Source organism: Glycine max, chromosome 6 (assembly GCF_000004515.6).
Source record: "Glycine max cultivar Williams 82 chromosome 6, Glycine_max_v4.0, whole genome shotgun sequence".
Lineage (NCBI taxonomy): Eukaryota > Viridiplantae > Streptophyta > Magnoliopsida > Fabales > Fabaceae > Glycine > Glycine max.
Window position 1 is genome coordinate 37,879,974 of NC_038242.2, and position 17,597 is coordinate 37,897,570.

The window sequence follows — 17,597 nt, forward strand, 5'->3', positions numbered from 1 at the left end:
ACATCAGGCTTCCAACTAATTGTTTAAATAATGTTTCATCAACACTCATTCTTCCTTTGTCTTTAGATAGCCTTGTTCCTGGTACCATTGGATTTTTCACAGCATTGCTATTCTGCATTCCAAATCTTTATAACACCTCCTGTGCATACCTTCTTTGACAAATAAATATTCCATTTGTACATTGCTTGACTTCAATTCCAAGAAAATGACGCATTTGTCCCAGATCAGACATATCAAAATGCAACATCATTGAGTGCTTAAATTCATTACACATAGTTTTATCACTTCCGGTGAATATTAAATCATCAACATAAAGGCTGACTATCAAGATTTTACCTCCCTGTGATTTTGTGAGCAATATGTGTTCACTAGGACACTTGTCAAACTTTTCTTGGGCAAAATAGGCTTCAATCTTATTGTACCAGGCTCGTGGTGCCTGTTTAAGGCCATATAATGCCTTCTTTAGCCGATAAACTTTCTCTTCCTCTCCTTTCCTTATAAATCCCTCCGGTTGCAGTACAAATACATGTTCGTTGAGTTCCCCATGGAGAAAAGCACTCTTCACATCAAGTTGGAACACCTCCCAGCTGAATTGAGCAACTATAGCCAATATTACCCGTATGGTATCAAGTCTTGCAACTGGGGCAAAGACTTCAGTGTAGTCAATTCCATGCTTTTGTGCATACCCTTTTTCTACAAGCCTTGCTTTGTATTTCTCTACTTGCCCATCTGCATCCAATTTTGTTTTAAATACCCATTTAACTCCAATTGGTTTGACTCCATCTGGTAATACTGTGAACTCCCAGGTGTGGTTCTTTTCTATAGCGGCAATTTCTTTCGTCATTGCTTCACATAAGTGTTTATGCAGCATAACTTCTTCAAATGAGACGGATCATTTTCAGTCATCATCATCATTACATTCAGATTTTCTTCCTCAGAAAAACCTTCCCCTGTTGCATATTCTGCCATCCATCTTGGTGCTCTCCTTGCTTGTTCACCCCTCCCTTGAGATGAATCGAGTGAGGTACTATGACCACCGTCATCTGCATCTTTACCTTCACTTCCATAGTCTGCATCTTCACCATCGTTGTGGTTATTCTCTCCTTCAGTGTCACCTTAATCATCACAATTTAGTTCATCTTGCTGGATTTTCAACTTAGTGTTGCTCCAGTCCCAACTTTCGTCTTCTTCAAACACTACGTCTCAACTGATAATGTTAGTTTTTGAGATTGGATCAAATAGCCTCTGTGCCTTAGATTCATCATTGACTCCTATAAAGACACACTTTTTGCTCTTATCATCGAGTTTAGTCCTTTTTTGATCCGGTACATGTGCATGTGCTAAGCATCCAAAAATTCTGAAATACTCCACCACTGGTTTTGTACCACTTCAGGCTTCTTCTGGAGTCATGTTCTCTACTGCAGTTGTTAGACACCGATTCTAAATGTGCACACACCATCTCACAACTTCTGGCCATAAAATTTTAGGAACCTGCTTCTCATTCAGCATGGAGCGAACAACATTCATGATCGTTCTATTCTTTCTTTTAGCCACACCATTTTGCTAAGGGGTGTAAGAGGTAGTCAATTGCCTTCTTCTGCCCCGTGTTTGACAAAATTCTTCAAATTCTCTTGAGAGAAATTCTCCTCCTCTATCTGTTCTGAGGCAAGTGATGGATGTTTCTGTCTCCTTCTCAACACATGCTTTGAATTTCTTGAACACCGCCAATGCTTCTGATTTTTCATATAAAAAAAAACACCCAAGTGTTTTGAGTAAAGTCATCAAAGAAGCTTAGAAAATACCTTTTACTACTGTTTGAAGTTGGCTGGATAGGACCACATATATCTGAATGTACAAGCTGAAGTTGTCTAGAAGCTTTCCATGAGTTTTTATTTGGAAAACTCCTTCAGGTTTGCTTCCTGATTAAACATGTAAGACATGTTTTCTGTGGATGCTCCAATGTTGGTAAACCAACCACCATTTCCTTGCAAGACAGCGTGTTCAAAGCCTTATAATTAAGGTGTCCAAAACGGAAGTGCCATATGTATGCTTCTTTGGCTGAGATAGTTTTTGTTTGCAAACAAAAGGACTGTTTTGGATGCATAAAGGCTGCCTCATAGAACATTCTATTCCCGCTCATATCAGTTTGTATAATTAATCCTTTCCTGGGATGGAATACTTTGCAGGAGCCATTTGAAACCAGAATGGCTAAACCTTTCTCTTGCAGTTGTCTTAAACTTAGCAAATTATTCTTAAGTTAAGGAATATAGTAAACATCAGACAGTACCTGAGTTATACCATTAATTTGCAACCTAACATTGCCCTTTGCTACCACAGTCATGTGCATGTTATTCCTAAGCTTTACTGTTTTGCAGTGTTCATCCTCCAAATCTAAAAACCATGTATTGTTTCGTGTCATGAAGTTGTTGCACCCTGAATCAAAATACCATCATTCTTCTAGACATGTTGGTTGTAACTCCTCGTAAGCCATCAACAAAATCTCTTCTTCTTCATCTAATTCATCATAATTTGCTTTCTTTTCCAAGGCAGGACACTCATATGGGAAATTTCCTAGTTTGTGACATTTGAAACACTCAATAGTGGCTTTATTGAAGGATTGTCTACCTCTCCCTCTGCCACGTCCTCCTCTATACGCACCTCGACCCCGGCCTCTGATGGGTCGATCCTCTTGAGTGTTTTGGCGAGTGTGTTCTTCATGAGGTGCCTTCAACACATGCTCCTCCTCTTGTAGTCCTTGCATCCTTTGCTCATGTACAAGTAAACTCCCATGCAACTCATCGATAGTTAGAACACTTATGCCATTGGATTCCTCTATAGCACAAACTACAAAATTAAATTTACCTATCAAGGAGCACAGTATTTTACTCACCACTATACTCTCTACCATAGTTTCTCCATTGGATTTCGTTATGGTGACCACAATCAAGGTTTGCCCCAAAAAACTATCTACTTTTTCACCTTCTTTCATGGTAAGCAATTCGAACTCTCTTCGTAAAGCTTAGAGTTGTGCTCTCTTGACTCTCGTGGATCCTTGATATTTTTGTTTCATTGAAGTCCAAATAGCCTTTGATGTCCCTTTGTCAAGAATTGTTTCTAGAATCTCCCTATCAATTTCCTGGAATAGAAAATTCTTGACCTTCAAATCCTTGAGTTTGGCCTCCTCCATGGCTTTCTTCTGAGCCTAACTGCCTGGTCTTAATCCAATTGCTGGTGCGGGAATGCCTTCTTCCACCAGACTCCACAGCTCCTTGCTTATAAGAAAATTCTCCATGGTCATTGACCAAAAATCATAATGGCCATTAAACTTAGGAATAGATGGTTGCACAAATTTTTTAGAGGTTGACATTGTTTTGATTTTGTGATAATAAACGAAGGTATCACTCCTAGATGGACTTCACTGGATTGACAATGAGATTCGACAAGCTGTGATATGGAAACACACACACTCTTTCACTAGCTTATCAGGCGGAGCTCTGATACCAATTGTTAGATTCTTATAACTATTTTGAGGAACTAATAGAGCAAGCTAAGCATATAAAAGAAACTGCACGAATGCTCTCTTATTAATCTTCAAAGAACAGAGGCTATATATATAGATGAATTTTTGAAACGTTAAACTGCACCGGATCACATTTACATGCCTAGGTTGTGATCCCTACATAATAGGAACTAACACTTATTCTTCCTAAAAAATAGAACTGCAACTGCAAATAGAAACAGACTAAGGAAACAAAACATATTTAATCTTGACAAGTACCCTAGCTATAAGAAGAGATGTAATAGGTTACTATTTACATTTACGACATGTCTTTATGCTCTCTCTTCCTCTTAAATCCGTTTTCCCTTCTTCCTTTCCCAAAATCCTCTCTTTTTCCCGCATACACTCAAACCTATCTTAGTAAAACAATGATCCTGAACTTGTTAACCGTTGGATCGTCATGAAATTTGAATGTGTGAGAACTTATTTTTGCACACACCCACCGTTGGGATTTTCTAGAAAATTTCTGTGGTGGAGGAAATGTCCCTCGCACTGAAATTTCTCTTTTCCCGCAGATACTCAAAATCTGTCTCAATAAAACAATGATCCTAGATTCATCAACCGTTGGATCATTGTGAAATGTAGACACCACCTTCGGAACCCATTTTCTCACATTCTCACCGTTGGGATTTGTGAAATAAGAGTTTTGTAGAGAGAAATTAGTATCGCATGTTGACAGTAAAATGGAAGCTATAATCTCTTCCCCTTCTCTCTAACGCTTGAAAACCCTAACAGAGCAAACAGAGGAAAAGCTTGAGGAATCTTAGGCAACTGTTAGAGACACCACTATCACTGTCATACTACACACGTGAGCCCACTTAGAGGTAAAGGATGAGTTTATCGCAATTGGGGTGGAATGAACATGTGTAGGGATCTTAGGGGATCAAATTGAGATTTATTTTGGGATATTTATTGAATTATAATTTTCCTTTATGATTATAAATACAATATTGTTGTGTTTGATGGACCAATTGATGTCTTGATTCGAATTGGTTGATAAAATTGAGTGCTCTTGGTGTTTTCGTGTTTTTAACCTAGGATTTTGATTTTTTGATTTTGATATGATTGTGTGAAATTGTTTAAGGGGTTTTACTCCCCATGTTGGAAGAAATTTTTTTGTATAAATTGTTTGTACTTTGGACAAGATTTGCTAGATTGGCATGATAAATTGTTATATTGAGATTATGAAATTGTGATTAAAATTGTGCCTAAGTGATAAATTGAATATATGATGAATTGTGAGATAACATGCTGCTTTGATATCATAACATTGTTATTGGGATTGAGTATAAGTGCAAAGTTGAACAAGCGTTGATTTGTGAAATACACGTAAACATGAGATGGTGGATTGTGACGTTGTGATATGTCAAAATTATGGACATGAAATTTGGTTTTGAATAAGTGTGTGGCTAACACTTGATGTGACAATACTTGTGTTGTGGACTGTGAATTATACAATAACTCAACTGGTGCTTACCTTGAGAAAAATGTTTATGCGTAATGTTAAAGGGAAAATGTAGGATTTCTAGTTAGGAACCTAAAGTGTTAAATTGTAGTGCAATGTGTTAAACGTGTTTGAAACACGAGTGTGTGGTCATGGGTATTGTATAATTCATGAGCAGTGTTTGTGTGCAAAAATTATTTTAGGGGTTGGACCTGAATCAGGAAGGTGAGACCCTAACGAATTCTTCAAAGTCTAGGGCTTGGGGGTAAAGATACTCAGTTTGAGTGCTCCTTTAAGCTTATGTTGATCCCATATGGTTGGAGCATTCTCGCAAAACAGAGTGACCGTGACTGGTCACCTTATGATTTTACTTAGTGAGAGTGACCAGACATACCCATTGTGTGGTGTGTCTTGTTATGTACTCCTAAGCGTCTCAGAGTGGTTTTTCACTAACATGGTACCACATTGCATATAGGCTTGATTCTTAGTATAATTGTTGCATAATGCTTGCTAATTGTCTATTATGAAATTGATGTGTTATTATGTCTTGACCTAAGTGTGTGATTCATGTGTAATGTGATTGGTGATTGAAAAATGAATTTTAAATGATAAAGTAGTGAAGTGATGTGAATTGTATTAAGTTGAACTATGTTATAAATACTTTCATAATTTATTTTGATTACATCTTTGTATATTTGTTTTTTTTAAGAAATGTGATAACTCACTCTCTGTGTGCTATTTGTGTTTGGATCCTATGATGATCTCGAATTTTGTGTTCGTGAGAGTAGATGACTAGGTGGATGACTATAAAGAACCTCGTGCTAGAGGACGTTGAGACACATTGCTCTGATAGGATGTAACATTGGGGATGAATTTTTATTTTAATTACATGATTTTATTTTATTTTATTTTATCTCACCAATTTAACAAAATTTCCTTTGTAAACTTTGACAATCTTGTTCTAAGCCGGATATGTTTTTAATAAGTTTTATTTGATAACATTGAAGTGAATGCGAAATTTTTACTCACGTGAATTTGTTTATATATATTTTTATGTTATTTATGTATATATATGTCGGGACAAAGGGTGACACAGAAATGCCGAAGAGGGCACATCAAAGAGGACAACAAAGAGAGAGGAAGACAACAATGGTGACGAGAGGTGGCGACAATGACAGTGCATTGACAACAGGTGATGACTTTAGGTTTTCACAAGACATTTGGGTTGTCAAACATAAAGAATAGATTCTGAGACGTTTGACACAAGTTTAATATTAAAAAAATAATATCAATTTTTTAAAAAGTTGATATTAACTTACCAATCATACTATCCATTTTTAATAAAATCAATATTAAGATTAAAATAACAAACATTAATTTTATTAAAATTGATGTTAAACAATTTTAATAAAATCAATGTTAAGAAAAGCTCATAATATCAATTTTTAATAAAATGGGATTCACAAAAATATCATAATATTTTTAATAATAGTTTTATTAAAATAGATATTAAATGTCCGATGTTAATTCTAGTTTTGGTAGTAATAAATACAACCTTTATTTATTTCACCGAAGACAGAAAGTGGATATGATCGAAAAGAGAGAAACAAAAGTGGTCCACGTGAGAATAAGTTCTGGATGAAGATTGTTGGAGGCGTGGCGGCCGCTGACAAGTGGCCCCACTGCTGCTTGCGTTTTTCCTAATCCGTGAAAAGTATACCAACACGTGCTCAACGAATATATAATATTAAATCCAGGAGTACTATTCATTTGTTTACTTAAATTATAAATTAATAACGATTAATTTGGATAATACACATTTGATATCTTTAAATAAAGTTTTTGATTTAATTTTTATATAAAGATACTCAATTTAAACAACATAACTTTTTGTTAAGTATTTATTTAGTCTATAATTTTTTTATTTACAAAAATCAAGTAACAATATTTTAATTCATTATTTATTTATTTATTTGTTTTTACAATCAATAAATTATATTGAATATTAAAGGGATATTATTTTATAATGAAGGAAGTATTATGAAAACCTTGTTGATACCAATTTACTAACCTTTCAAACTATTTAATATAAAAATAGTATAATTATTTGTTTTTTGTGGGTATAATATAAACTATTTAGGTTTAACCAAGTAACTTATGGTTTCCATAAATTATCATTTTTGGGAGTTCAATTTCCAGGCTTGTGCCTATAAAAAAGTATTTGTTGAGAGAAAGAAATATTTTAAATAGAGTTCAATGTGTTAAGAGATTAGTTTTAAACTTTTTATTAGAGAAAAACAAGAAAAAGTTCCAATAAATCACTATTAAGTAATTATTATACTATATTGGTAACATAAAATATCTTTAAAATATCAATAACAACAATTAAAATGAATAAATGCTGTATTTGTTGATAATATAATTTTTATATAATTATAAACAAGTAATATAATAATTATTTTTAAAAATTATATTAAAAATAATTTTTAATTAATTAATAATATAAAACTTTTATTGTGATAGTCTATAAAAATTAAACTTAATAATTTTTTCATATAGAAGCGTAATTTTTCTAAAACGATTTTTACATAAACCGTTTTAAAATGTATTTTTTAAGAAAAAATATAAAAAAATAAGATTCTAAGACGATTTTTCAAAAAATTATCTTAAAATCCTCAATGTTATTTTAAAAGATATTCTAAGATGATTTTTTTTTAAAATGTGTTAGAAATACTTTTTAAGACAATTCTTAGAATTTTTTTAAAAAAAGATATTTTAAGATGATTTTTTTAAAAAATGTCTTAGAAATACTTTTTAAGATGATTCTTGAAAAAATCATCTTAAAATATCTTTTTTTAAATAAAAATGCAAAAACATGAAAACAAGAAAAAAATTAAAGCCTTTTACAATATAAGCATCTTACGAATCTGAGAAAATATAAGCAAACTTTTAGCTCTCTGTGTGCTTGGGTTCTTTATAAGGTGTCCCTAAAGTTATGAACATTTTGAAAACAAGAAAAAATTAAATCCTTTTACAATATATCTATATAAGTGTTGAAATTCATTGTCATATAATTGAAATTTCAGCACCTACTGAATGAACAACATCATCAGATACTCTTAAGGAGTCCCATAACTATTCCAGTATTCTTACTTGTTAAATATGTAGAAACAAATTTATAAGGTGATCTTATTACTTAAGCATAGCAAATAATACTACATTAGTCAAATTTCACACTGAATTTTTGGACCCCATTATTAGTGACATAATTTTTTGTATGTCTAGTTATTCCCCTGTAAGGACTTAGAATTGTTGCAGACAATATCATATGTTGTGAGAAGAACTCCATTGTCCTAGAAGGAGGCATGGGAATAGAGTTGAGGATTGATTGACAGAAACAAAGAATTCAGGAACATCCAAATACCATCAATTCTCCAGCAATCAATTAAACGTCCACTAAAGGATCAAATTTAAAGGAGTATTTCCAAAATAAATTGAGGCAGTCAGGACTACCAAAAATAGTTTCCTTTCCAATTCCTAAGCTCAGTTTTGAGTTAGATACAAAACCATAACATATTTCTTTATCCTGATAGTCATGAGGCACGAGCATGAATTTAACTTAAAGGTAATCCCAGTTTAATTCAAAAAATAAAAAAAGCAAGAAACTTCTAGAACCTGAAGTATGTACTAAAGTTCACATTCTCCGAGTTACCCTCACATACTTCAACGTACATTAGGTGTAAAGGATGAGCTATATAAAGGATATAAAATTAACAGAGGTACCAACCCTTAATAAAATTAATTGAATGATGATCCAAACAATAAAGCAACACACTAGGAGCTAAAGTTAACATTTCAGAGCATATAAGATAGCTGAAAGAACATTACCTCAATCCTAATACCAAAGGCTTGGTCTTTATAATCGCCAGGTTCATTGCTAACAACCCTGTCATTCATAAGAGGGTTCAAATTTACATAACGGTGACTAATACTTTGAGGGCTTTCATGAACATTTAATGCAGCTCCTACACCATGTTCAGTCCTTGAACCTGGCTTTCTTGAGCTTTAAAAAGAATTGCAACTGTGCAGTTACTAATGTCACCATTCATGCAAGCTTTCTATTAGGATTAGATGATTTCTTTGCCATTTGTATTTCTTTTATTTTCTCTTTAGTCTTTTAGTTAATAACTAATTCTATTAGTTGGTTATTGACTTACCTTCTTAGTTAGTTAGTTAGTTATCTTTCTAACCATAGCTTTGCTTGTATATATAGCAACTCTTGTAATCTTTTTTGATCAATGCATAAGGAGAATTTTTCAAAAACTATTTTTTTTTCCAAATTCAATTCATGTTCTTTCATGGTATCACTCCTACACACGAAACCTTCTTCTTTCATCATCCTTCCACGTTAGTTCATCTGAAATTTAGTTTCATTTTTTATTCTTCTTGCTTTTCTTGATCGATCATGGCTGTTAACAATCAGCATTCAACTTCTAATCACCTTGTCAATCCATATTTTCTTCATCCGAGAGAAAATCTTGTCGTTGTTCTTGTTTTGCCACCATTGACAGAAAGCAATTTTCATCAATGGGAACATGATATGGTTGTGGCTCTTGAATCCAAGAACAAAGAGCATTTTCTTTTTGGCATACTTCCTTGTCCTCCACCGACAGATCCAATGCATGAAGCTTGGCGGTGTTGCAATCGCATGGTGATGTCATGACTCACTCGTGTTAGAATTAATGTCTCATGTGAGAGACATGTGACTTAGTAGGGACTAATAAATAAATAATTAACGATTAAGGGTTAAACTGTAATTGGGCTTAATAGGAGAAGTTTCTAGAGCTAACTGCTACTTGATAAGAGTAGTGGTTATAAAAGGGGCTTAATACTCACTAACGTGAAATAAGGTCCCCTTCCTGACCAGAAAAGTGTTCTCTCTCACCCGTAGCCATCACGATTGGAGAGAGGCAGAAAAGAAAGACCTAAGGAAGTGAAATCTTATTTCTCTCATCTTTCAAGGAAATCAAAGGGCACCGGAGAGAAGTTCCTATGGAGAAAGACACAAGTCTTCCTATGGAGAAAGGTACACAAAACATTATCTATTGTTTATTGATTGTTTGTGAGAATCATAGGTTTCAAGATCCTGTTGTTTCCTATAATTGATAGTCTAGGAAACCCCTTAAGAATTTTACATGTGATATCAGAGCATGTGCTATGAAATTTATGATTCTCCAAGAATGATTTAATTTCTCCTAATTATGTGTGAACCCTAATTATGAAATTTAGGGATGATTTAATTTCTCTCAATTATGTATAAACCCTAATTATGAAATTTAGGAATTTTAATTTCTTTACATGTATTTTTCAATTACATGTTTCGATAATATGCTTTTGGCATTAATTATATTTTTCCGCTACAAAGTATGAGATTTTGTATGAAAGGAATATTATACAAAAAACTTCAAGAGAAAGCTTCTGCTGCCATTTTTTTTAATGGAGAAAACTTTTATTTTTAATGGAGGAAGCTGCCCAGATTTAATTTCATTAACGTTATCTATATATTCATGGAGAAAGCGTTCACGGCCTGCTTCCTTTTAATTCCCAATGTTTTGCAAAAGCCATGCGTAAGTTCAGGAGAATGGACAGTTTGGAATTTGGCTTGCTAGTAAGTTTAATTCCAATATTTTGAAAAAGCTACGCGTAAGTCGGTTGCTGGAGAATATTTTGGAAATTGCTATTTGCAACCTTATGTTTGCTATTTCCAATCCCCCTTATATTTTTTTTCCGAAAAAAAATTATTGTTGAACGTGATTAAAGAATTGAAAGTTTATGTTCTATAATTAAATTAATGTGAATGTTTTGATATTATTGGTAGCAGTAAATATATGTGTATGCTACATATTTGCTTGAACGTGTTTGAATGCAAAAACACAAATAAATGCAAATATTATTTTATGGCCTGGAATGAAATTAATAAAAAGACTATGAATTGTTAATAACAATAAGTATGTGCAGGCCATATATATTTGGTTGGAATTAAATGTATGTTGAATTTGTTAGTCACCAAAGTGACTAAATTCGTAAGGCTATTTAATTCCAAATTAATTATATTTCAATTATATTTGGTTGGAATTAAATGTATGTTGAATTTGTTAGTCACCAAAGTGGCCAAATAATGTCAAAATTTTATTAGCATCATTATGTTTGTATGTTGTGTGTTGGTGTATCACCCAAAGGAGAACATCAATATACATTGTGCGTTATCTGAATGAATCATATGTATGACATGTATTTTATGTCTCAAAACACTTAAGTGAATTTTATTATGTAATACATGTTTTGAATTCATTGGATTCTTATGCATCATCTGTACCAATTTTAATGGGCTTAACTTCTCTGACAAAAATGAGCAAGTCCTATTTCACCTTAGTGTTTTGGATCAAGATCTTGCTATGTTGGAAGAGAAGCTTGTTACTATTATTGATGCTAGTAGCAATGAAGAGAAAGTCCATTATAAAACTTGGGAAAGATCTAACAGACTCAGCCTAATGTTGATGAGAATGACTGTTGCAAACAGTATTAAGACAACTCTCCCTAAAATCGAAAGTGTTAAAAAGTTTATGTGATTAGTGGGAGAGTGCTCTCAAACAACTGATAAGTCTGTTGCTGGGACATTAATGAGTACATTGACCACCATGAAGTTTGATGGTTCACGTACTATGTATGAACATGTCATTGAGATGACAAACATTGCAGCAAGACTTAAGACCTTGGGAATATAATGACTGTGAATGAGAACTTTCTTGTTCAGTTTATTACAAACTCATTACCGTCTGAGTTTGGCCCGTTCTAAATGAACTATAATACCATGAAAGATAAATAGAATGTGCATGAATTGCACAGTATGTTAGTTCAGGAAGAAATGAGGCTTAAGAATCAAGGAAGTCACTCAGTTCATTATGTAAGCCACCAAGGAAATCAAGGAGCTTGAAAAGAAATTTATGAAGAAGCATGATAAAGGCAAAGGGTCATTAAAGATCAATGACGACTCTTTGCAAATCCAAAGGAAGGTATCAAAGGGAAATAATTGTCAATTTTGTAGGAAATCTGAACATTTCCAGAAGGATTACCTAAAGTGCAAGTCTTGGTTCGAAAAGAAAAGTGGGCTTAATGCTCATGTATGTTTTGAAACAAACTTAACTAAAGTTTCCCATAATACATGATGGATTAATTCTGGATGTATGACTCATGTTTCTAACATTATGCAGAGATTCCTTACAATTCCAACCATAAACCCAAATGAGAAGTTCATTTTCATGGGGAATAGAGTGAAACTCCAGTGTAAGCAGTCAAGACTTATTGCGTAAAACTCGACACTGAACATCATTTAGATTTACTGGAAACTCTTTATGTACCTAGTTTATCTAGTAATTTAGTTTCATTATCTAAACTTGATGTTACTGGATACTCTTTTAATTTGGTAATGAATGTTTCAATTTATTTAAGCATAATCATCTCATTGGTGCTGGTATCCTTTATGATGGTTTATATAAATTGAAATTAGACAGTTTGTATGCTGAAACTATTTTGACTCTGCATCATAATGTTGGCACTAAACATAGTTTAGTGAATGAACGATCTGCTTTCTTGTGGCATAAACGTTTAGGTCACATTTCTAGAGAAAGGATGGAAAGATTAATAAAGAATGAAATTCTTCCTTATCTAGATTTTATGGATCTAAATATTTGTGTGGGTTGTATTAAGGGAAAACAAACAAAACATACAAAGAAAAGAGCTACAAGAAGCACTCAGCTTCTTGAAATTGTGGATGCTGATATTTGTGGACCTTTTGATGTTAGTTCTTTCAGAAAGGAATGATACTTTATCACCATTATTGATGATTATTCACGTTATGGTTATGTCTACTTACTGCCTGAGATTTCTTAGGCAATGGATGCCTTAGAAATTTACTACAATGAAGTAAAAGGGCAATTAGACATAAATGTGAAAATTATTAGATATGATAGAGGTGATGAGTATTACAGAAGATATGATGAAACTAGGCAACACCCAGGTCCATTTGCTAAGCTTGTTCAGAAACGTGCATTTGTGTGCAATACATAATTCCCGATACACCACAACAAAATGCTGTATCAGAAAGGCGTAATAGAACTTTAATGGATATGGTTAGGAGTATGTTAATCAATTCAACCTTGCCCGTATCTTTGTGAATGTATGCTTTGAAAACTGCCATGTATTTGTTAAATAGGGTTCCTAGTAAGGCAGTTCCAAAGACATCTTTTGAATTGTGGACAAATAGGACACCTGCATGTTTGGGGTTGCCAGGCAGAAATAAGAATTTACAATCCACAAGAAAGAAAATTGGATGCAAGAACAATCAGTGGATATTTCATTGGTTATCCAGAAAAATCAAAGGGGTATATGTTTTATTGTCCTAATCATAGTATGAGAATTGTTGAAACTAGAAATGCAAGGTTCAATGAAAATGGTGAAATTAGTGAGAGTATAGTTCCATGAGAAGTGGAAATTAAAGAAGTTAGAGTGTAAGTCCTTTTAGCTTATGCCTCTAGCAGTAAGATGATTGCTCTTTTTAGTTGTTGTTACAAAATTAATGAAGAGGAGCAACACAATAATGAACCCATGATGCATAATGAACCTATTATGGAAGAACCACAAGAAGTAGCATTAAGGAAGTCTCAAAGAGAAAGGAGGCCAACTATTTCAAATAATTACGTGGTATACCTTCATGAAACAGAAACAAACTTAAGCATTAATGATAATGATCCAGTTTCGTTTTCACAAGCTATAAGTTGTGATAATTTTGAGAAGTGGTTAAATGCCATGAAAGAAGAGATAGATTCCATGGAACATAATGGTGTTTGGGACCTTGTAGAATTACCAAAGGGTTGTAAGAGAGTTGGTTGTAAGTGGGTCTTCAAGACTAAACATGACTCTCATGGCAACCTTGAACGTTACAAGGCTGGACTTGTTGCTAAGGAATTTACTTAGAAAGATGACATTGATTATAAAGAGACATTTTACTGGTCTCACGAAAGGATTCTTTCAGAATTATCATGGCATTAGTAGCCCATTATGACTTGGAGCTACATCAAATAGATGCGAAAACCGCCTTTCTGAATGGAGATTTAGAGGAGGATGTTTATATGGACCAACCAATGGGGTTCTCAGTTGAAGGAAAGGAACACATGGTGTGCAAACTAAAGAAATCAATATACAGTCTTAAAGCAAGCTTCCCGCCAATGGTATTTGAGGTTTAATGATACCATTGTTTTCTTTAGATTTAAGGAAAATACTGTTTATTAGTGTATGTATCTGAAGGTCAGCGGGAGTAAGGTTATTTTTCTAATTCTGTATATTGATGATATCTTGCTTGCAGCTAACGATCTTGGTCTTTTTCATAAGACTAAGAAATTTCTCTTTAGAAACTTTGAAGTGAAAGATGTGGGTGAGGTAAGCTATGTGATAGGGATAGAAATATTCCATAATAGATCACAAGGATTGTTAGGCTTATCTTAGAAAGTATATATATCGATAAAGTGCTAGAGAGATTCAAGATGGAAAGGTGCTTAACATCGCCTATTCTAATTTAGAAATGAGACAGAGTTAGTCTCACACAATGTCCTAGAAATGATATGGAACGAAAACAAATGAAAGTAATTTTGTATGCATCAGTTGTTGTTGCATCTGAGAGCTGAACTTGTAGTATGTTTTGAGGCTACAATTCAGGCTCATTGGCTACGGAACTTTATTTCAGGGCTTGGAATTGTTGACAGTATTGCTAGGCCACTGAAAATGTATTGTGATAACTCTGCAGCAATATTTTTTGTAAGAACGACAAGTACTCTAAGGGTGCTAAGCATATGAAATTGAGATACTTTGTCGTGAAGAAAGAAGTTCAGAAACAAAGAGTGTCAATAGAACATATTAGCACAAACCTTATGATAGTTGACCATTTGAATAAGGGATTATTGCCCAAGACATTATAGAACATGTTGAAAGTATGGGCATTATTGTTATTGATGATCATTAAGTGTAATTTACCTTATGTAATTTTGCTGACACTTTGAGCTCAATTAGGATATGTTTCTGATTATCTGTTCTCTATGTTTGCATGCATGTTTGTGTTAGAGTAATGTTAACAGGTTTTGTCTTGAATGAAGACATTATGTTGGACCAATTATGTACTCCTAACTAATGGTCATATTAAGGAGAAGACTAATTTGTAGTACATGGAAGGGACCATGTTGATTAGATGATGTACAACTGCTATGACTCGAATTGATTCCTATTCTTAATCATGAAATTATGATGTATCCAATGTATAGAACAATTTAGTCAATTTTTAATGCGCATTATGTTAGTTAATCTATTTATTTATTTAGTCCATAATGTTTACTAATGTCACATGAGCCAAGTGGGAGAATGTTAGAATTAATGTCTCATGTGAGAGACATGTGACTTAGTAGGAACTAATAAATAAATAATTAACAATTAAGGGCTAAATTGTAATTGGGCTTAATAGGAGAAGTTTATAGAGCTAACTGCTACTTGATGGGAGTAGTGGTTATAAAAGGGGCTTAATACCCACTAAGGTGAAATAAGGTCCCCTTCCTGACCAGAAAAGTGTTCTCTCTCACCCATAGCCATCACAAATGGAGAGAGGCAGAAAAGAAAGGCCTAAGGAAGTGGAATCTTATTTCTCTCCTCTTTCAAGGAAATCAAAGTGCACCGGAGAGAAGTTCCTATGGAGAAAGACACAAGTCTTCCTATGGAGAAAGGTACACAAAACATTATCTATTGTTTATTGATTTTTTGTGAGAATCATAGGTTCCAAGATCTTGTTGTTTCCTATAATTGATAGTCTAGGAAACCCCTTAAGAATTTTACAACTCGTTCCATGAGTCCTGCTATCAAACAATCAATGATGTGGATGGATTCAGCTTTTGAAATCTCGAAAGATCTCAAAGATCGATTTTCGCATTCTAATAAGTTTCACATTGCTGATCTTCAAGATCAAATCCAGAATTGTAAGCAAGGTAACTCAAGCATTTCTGAGTACTATACTCGTCTAAAGATTTTTTGGAAAGAACTAAAATTATATAGATGTTTCTTGTTGATACATGTTCTAGTCCTTGTTCCTGTGGGCTCATTTCCAAACTTAAGAAAAAAATGTGAAGATGACTGTGTGATCCATTTTTTACGTGGTCTCAATGATGTGTATGCACCTGTCAAATCTTAAGTCATGCTTATGGAACCTATACCTTCCTTGGTTAAAACTTTTTCTCTTGTGCTTCAGCATGAAAGAGAGTTTGTTGGTGATTTTACTTCACAATCACCTACAGATACTGTTGCTTTTTCCTCAATCAATGACAATATCAATGTCACCTCCTCCCATAAAAGTTTTTCCAATAATCACAAGGTTCCTAGTAATTCTGGTAAAGGACCTAAAGACAATAAGTTTGGTACTCATTGTGGAAAAACCAACCATACTGTTGAAACATGTTTTTTCAAGTATGGATTTCCTACTGGTTATAGGAATCGTGGTATAGGAGGATCTTCAAATTTTAAGTCTTTTGCTAGCTTGGCTGAAGTAGATTATGATATAACTTCACAAACTATTGCTTTGGAGGATGGTTTAACCCGAGATCAGTTTCGTTTGTCGAAAGACCAGTACAATGCCATCATAGCTCTTCTTCAACAGACCAAGGATTCTTCTACTTCTATTTTAATCACATTCAACATTCTGTGGTTAATTAGTCAGGTATTGATCCTTCTCTCTGGATTCTTGACAATGATGCCATAGATCACATATGTCCTAATAAATCTTCCTTTTCCTTTCTTAAGAAAATCAAACCTATTCATGTTAGACTTCCTAACAACAATTCTGTTACTGCTTTCTTTGATGGTGATATTCACTTAGGTGATTTGCTTTTGAAGAATGTTATGTACATTCCCAATTTTTCTGTTCACTTAGTTTCCATTTCTAAATTGCTTTATACCATTGATTGCTTAGTTCTTTTCTGTAAATCCTTTTGTCTCATTGTGCAGACCTCCAACTTCAAGATGATTGGAGTAGCTAAGCAACACCATGGCTTTTTTCATCTGTAGGATTCCAGTGATTTGAAATCTTTTTTTTTTAAGAGATTCTTGTATTGATTTGGACAAAAAATCTACTACAGATTCTATTGTAAATGCTACTGATAGTTCAATGATATGGCATTCTAGGCTAGGCCATACCTCAAATAAAGTTTTGCAACAACTATGTTCTCAATACAATGAAATTTCATTTGATTCTATTAACCTTGTGATACTTGCCATTATGCTAAACAAAAGAATTTTCCCTTTTCACTTAGTACTACTGTTAGTTTAAAGTTTTTTTTTGACTTAATTCATGTTGATATTTGGGGTCCCTATTCTGTTCCTTCTTTTGAAGGTCATAGATATTTTTTAATTGTTGATGATGACTTCAGTAGATTCACTTGGATCTATTTATTAAAGACTAAAGCTGAGGTTAAAACTGTCCTTCCAAATTTTATACTTTTCATTCAA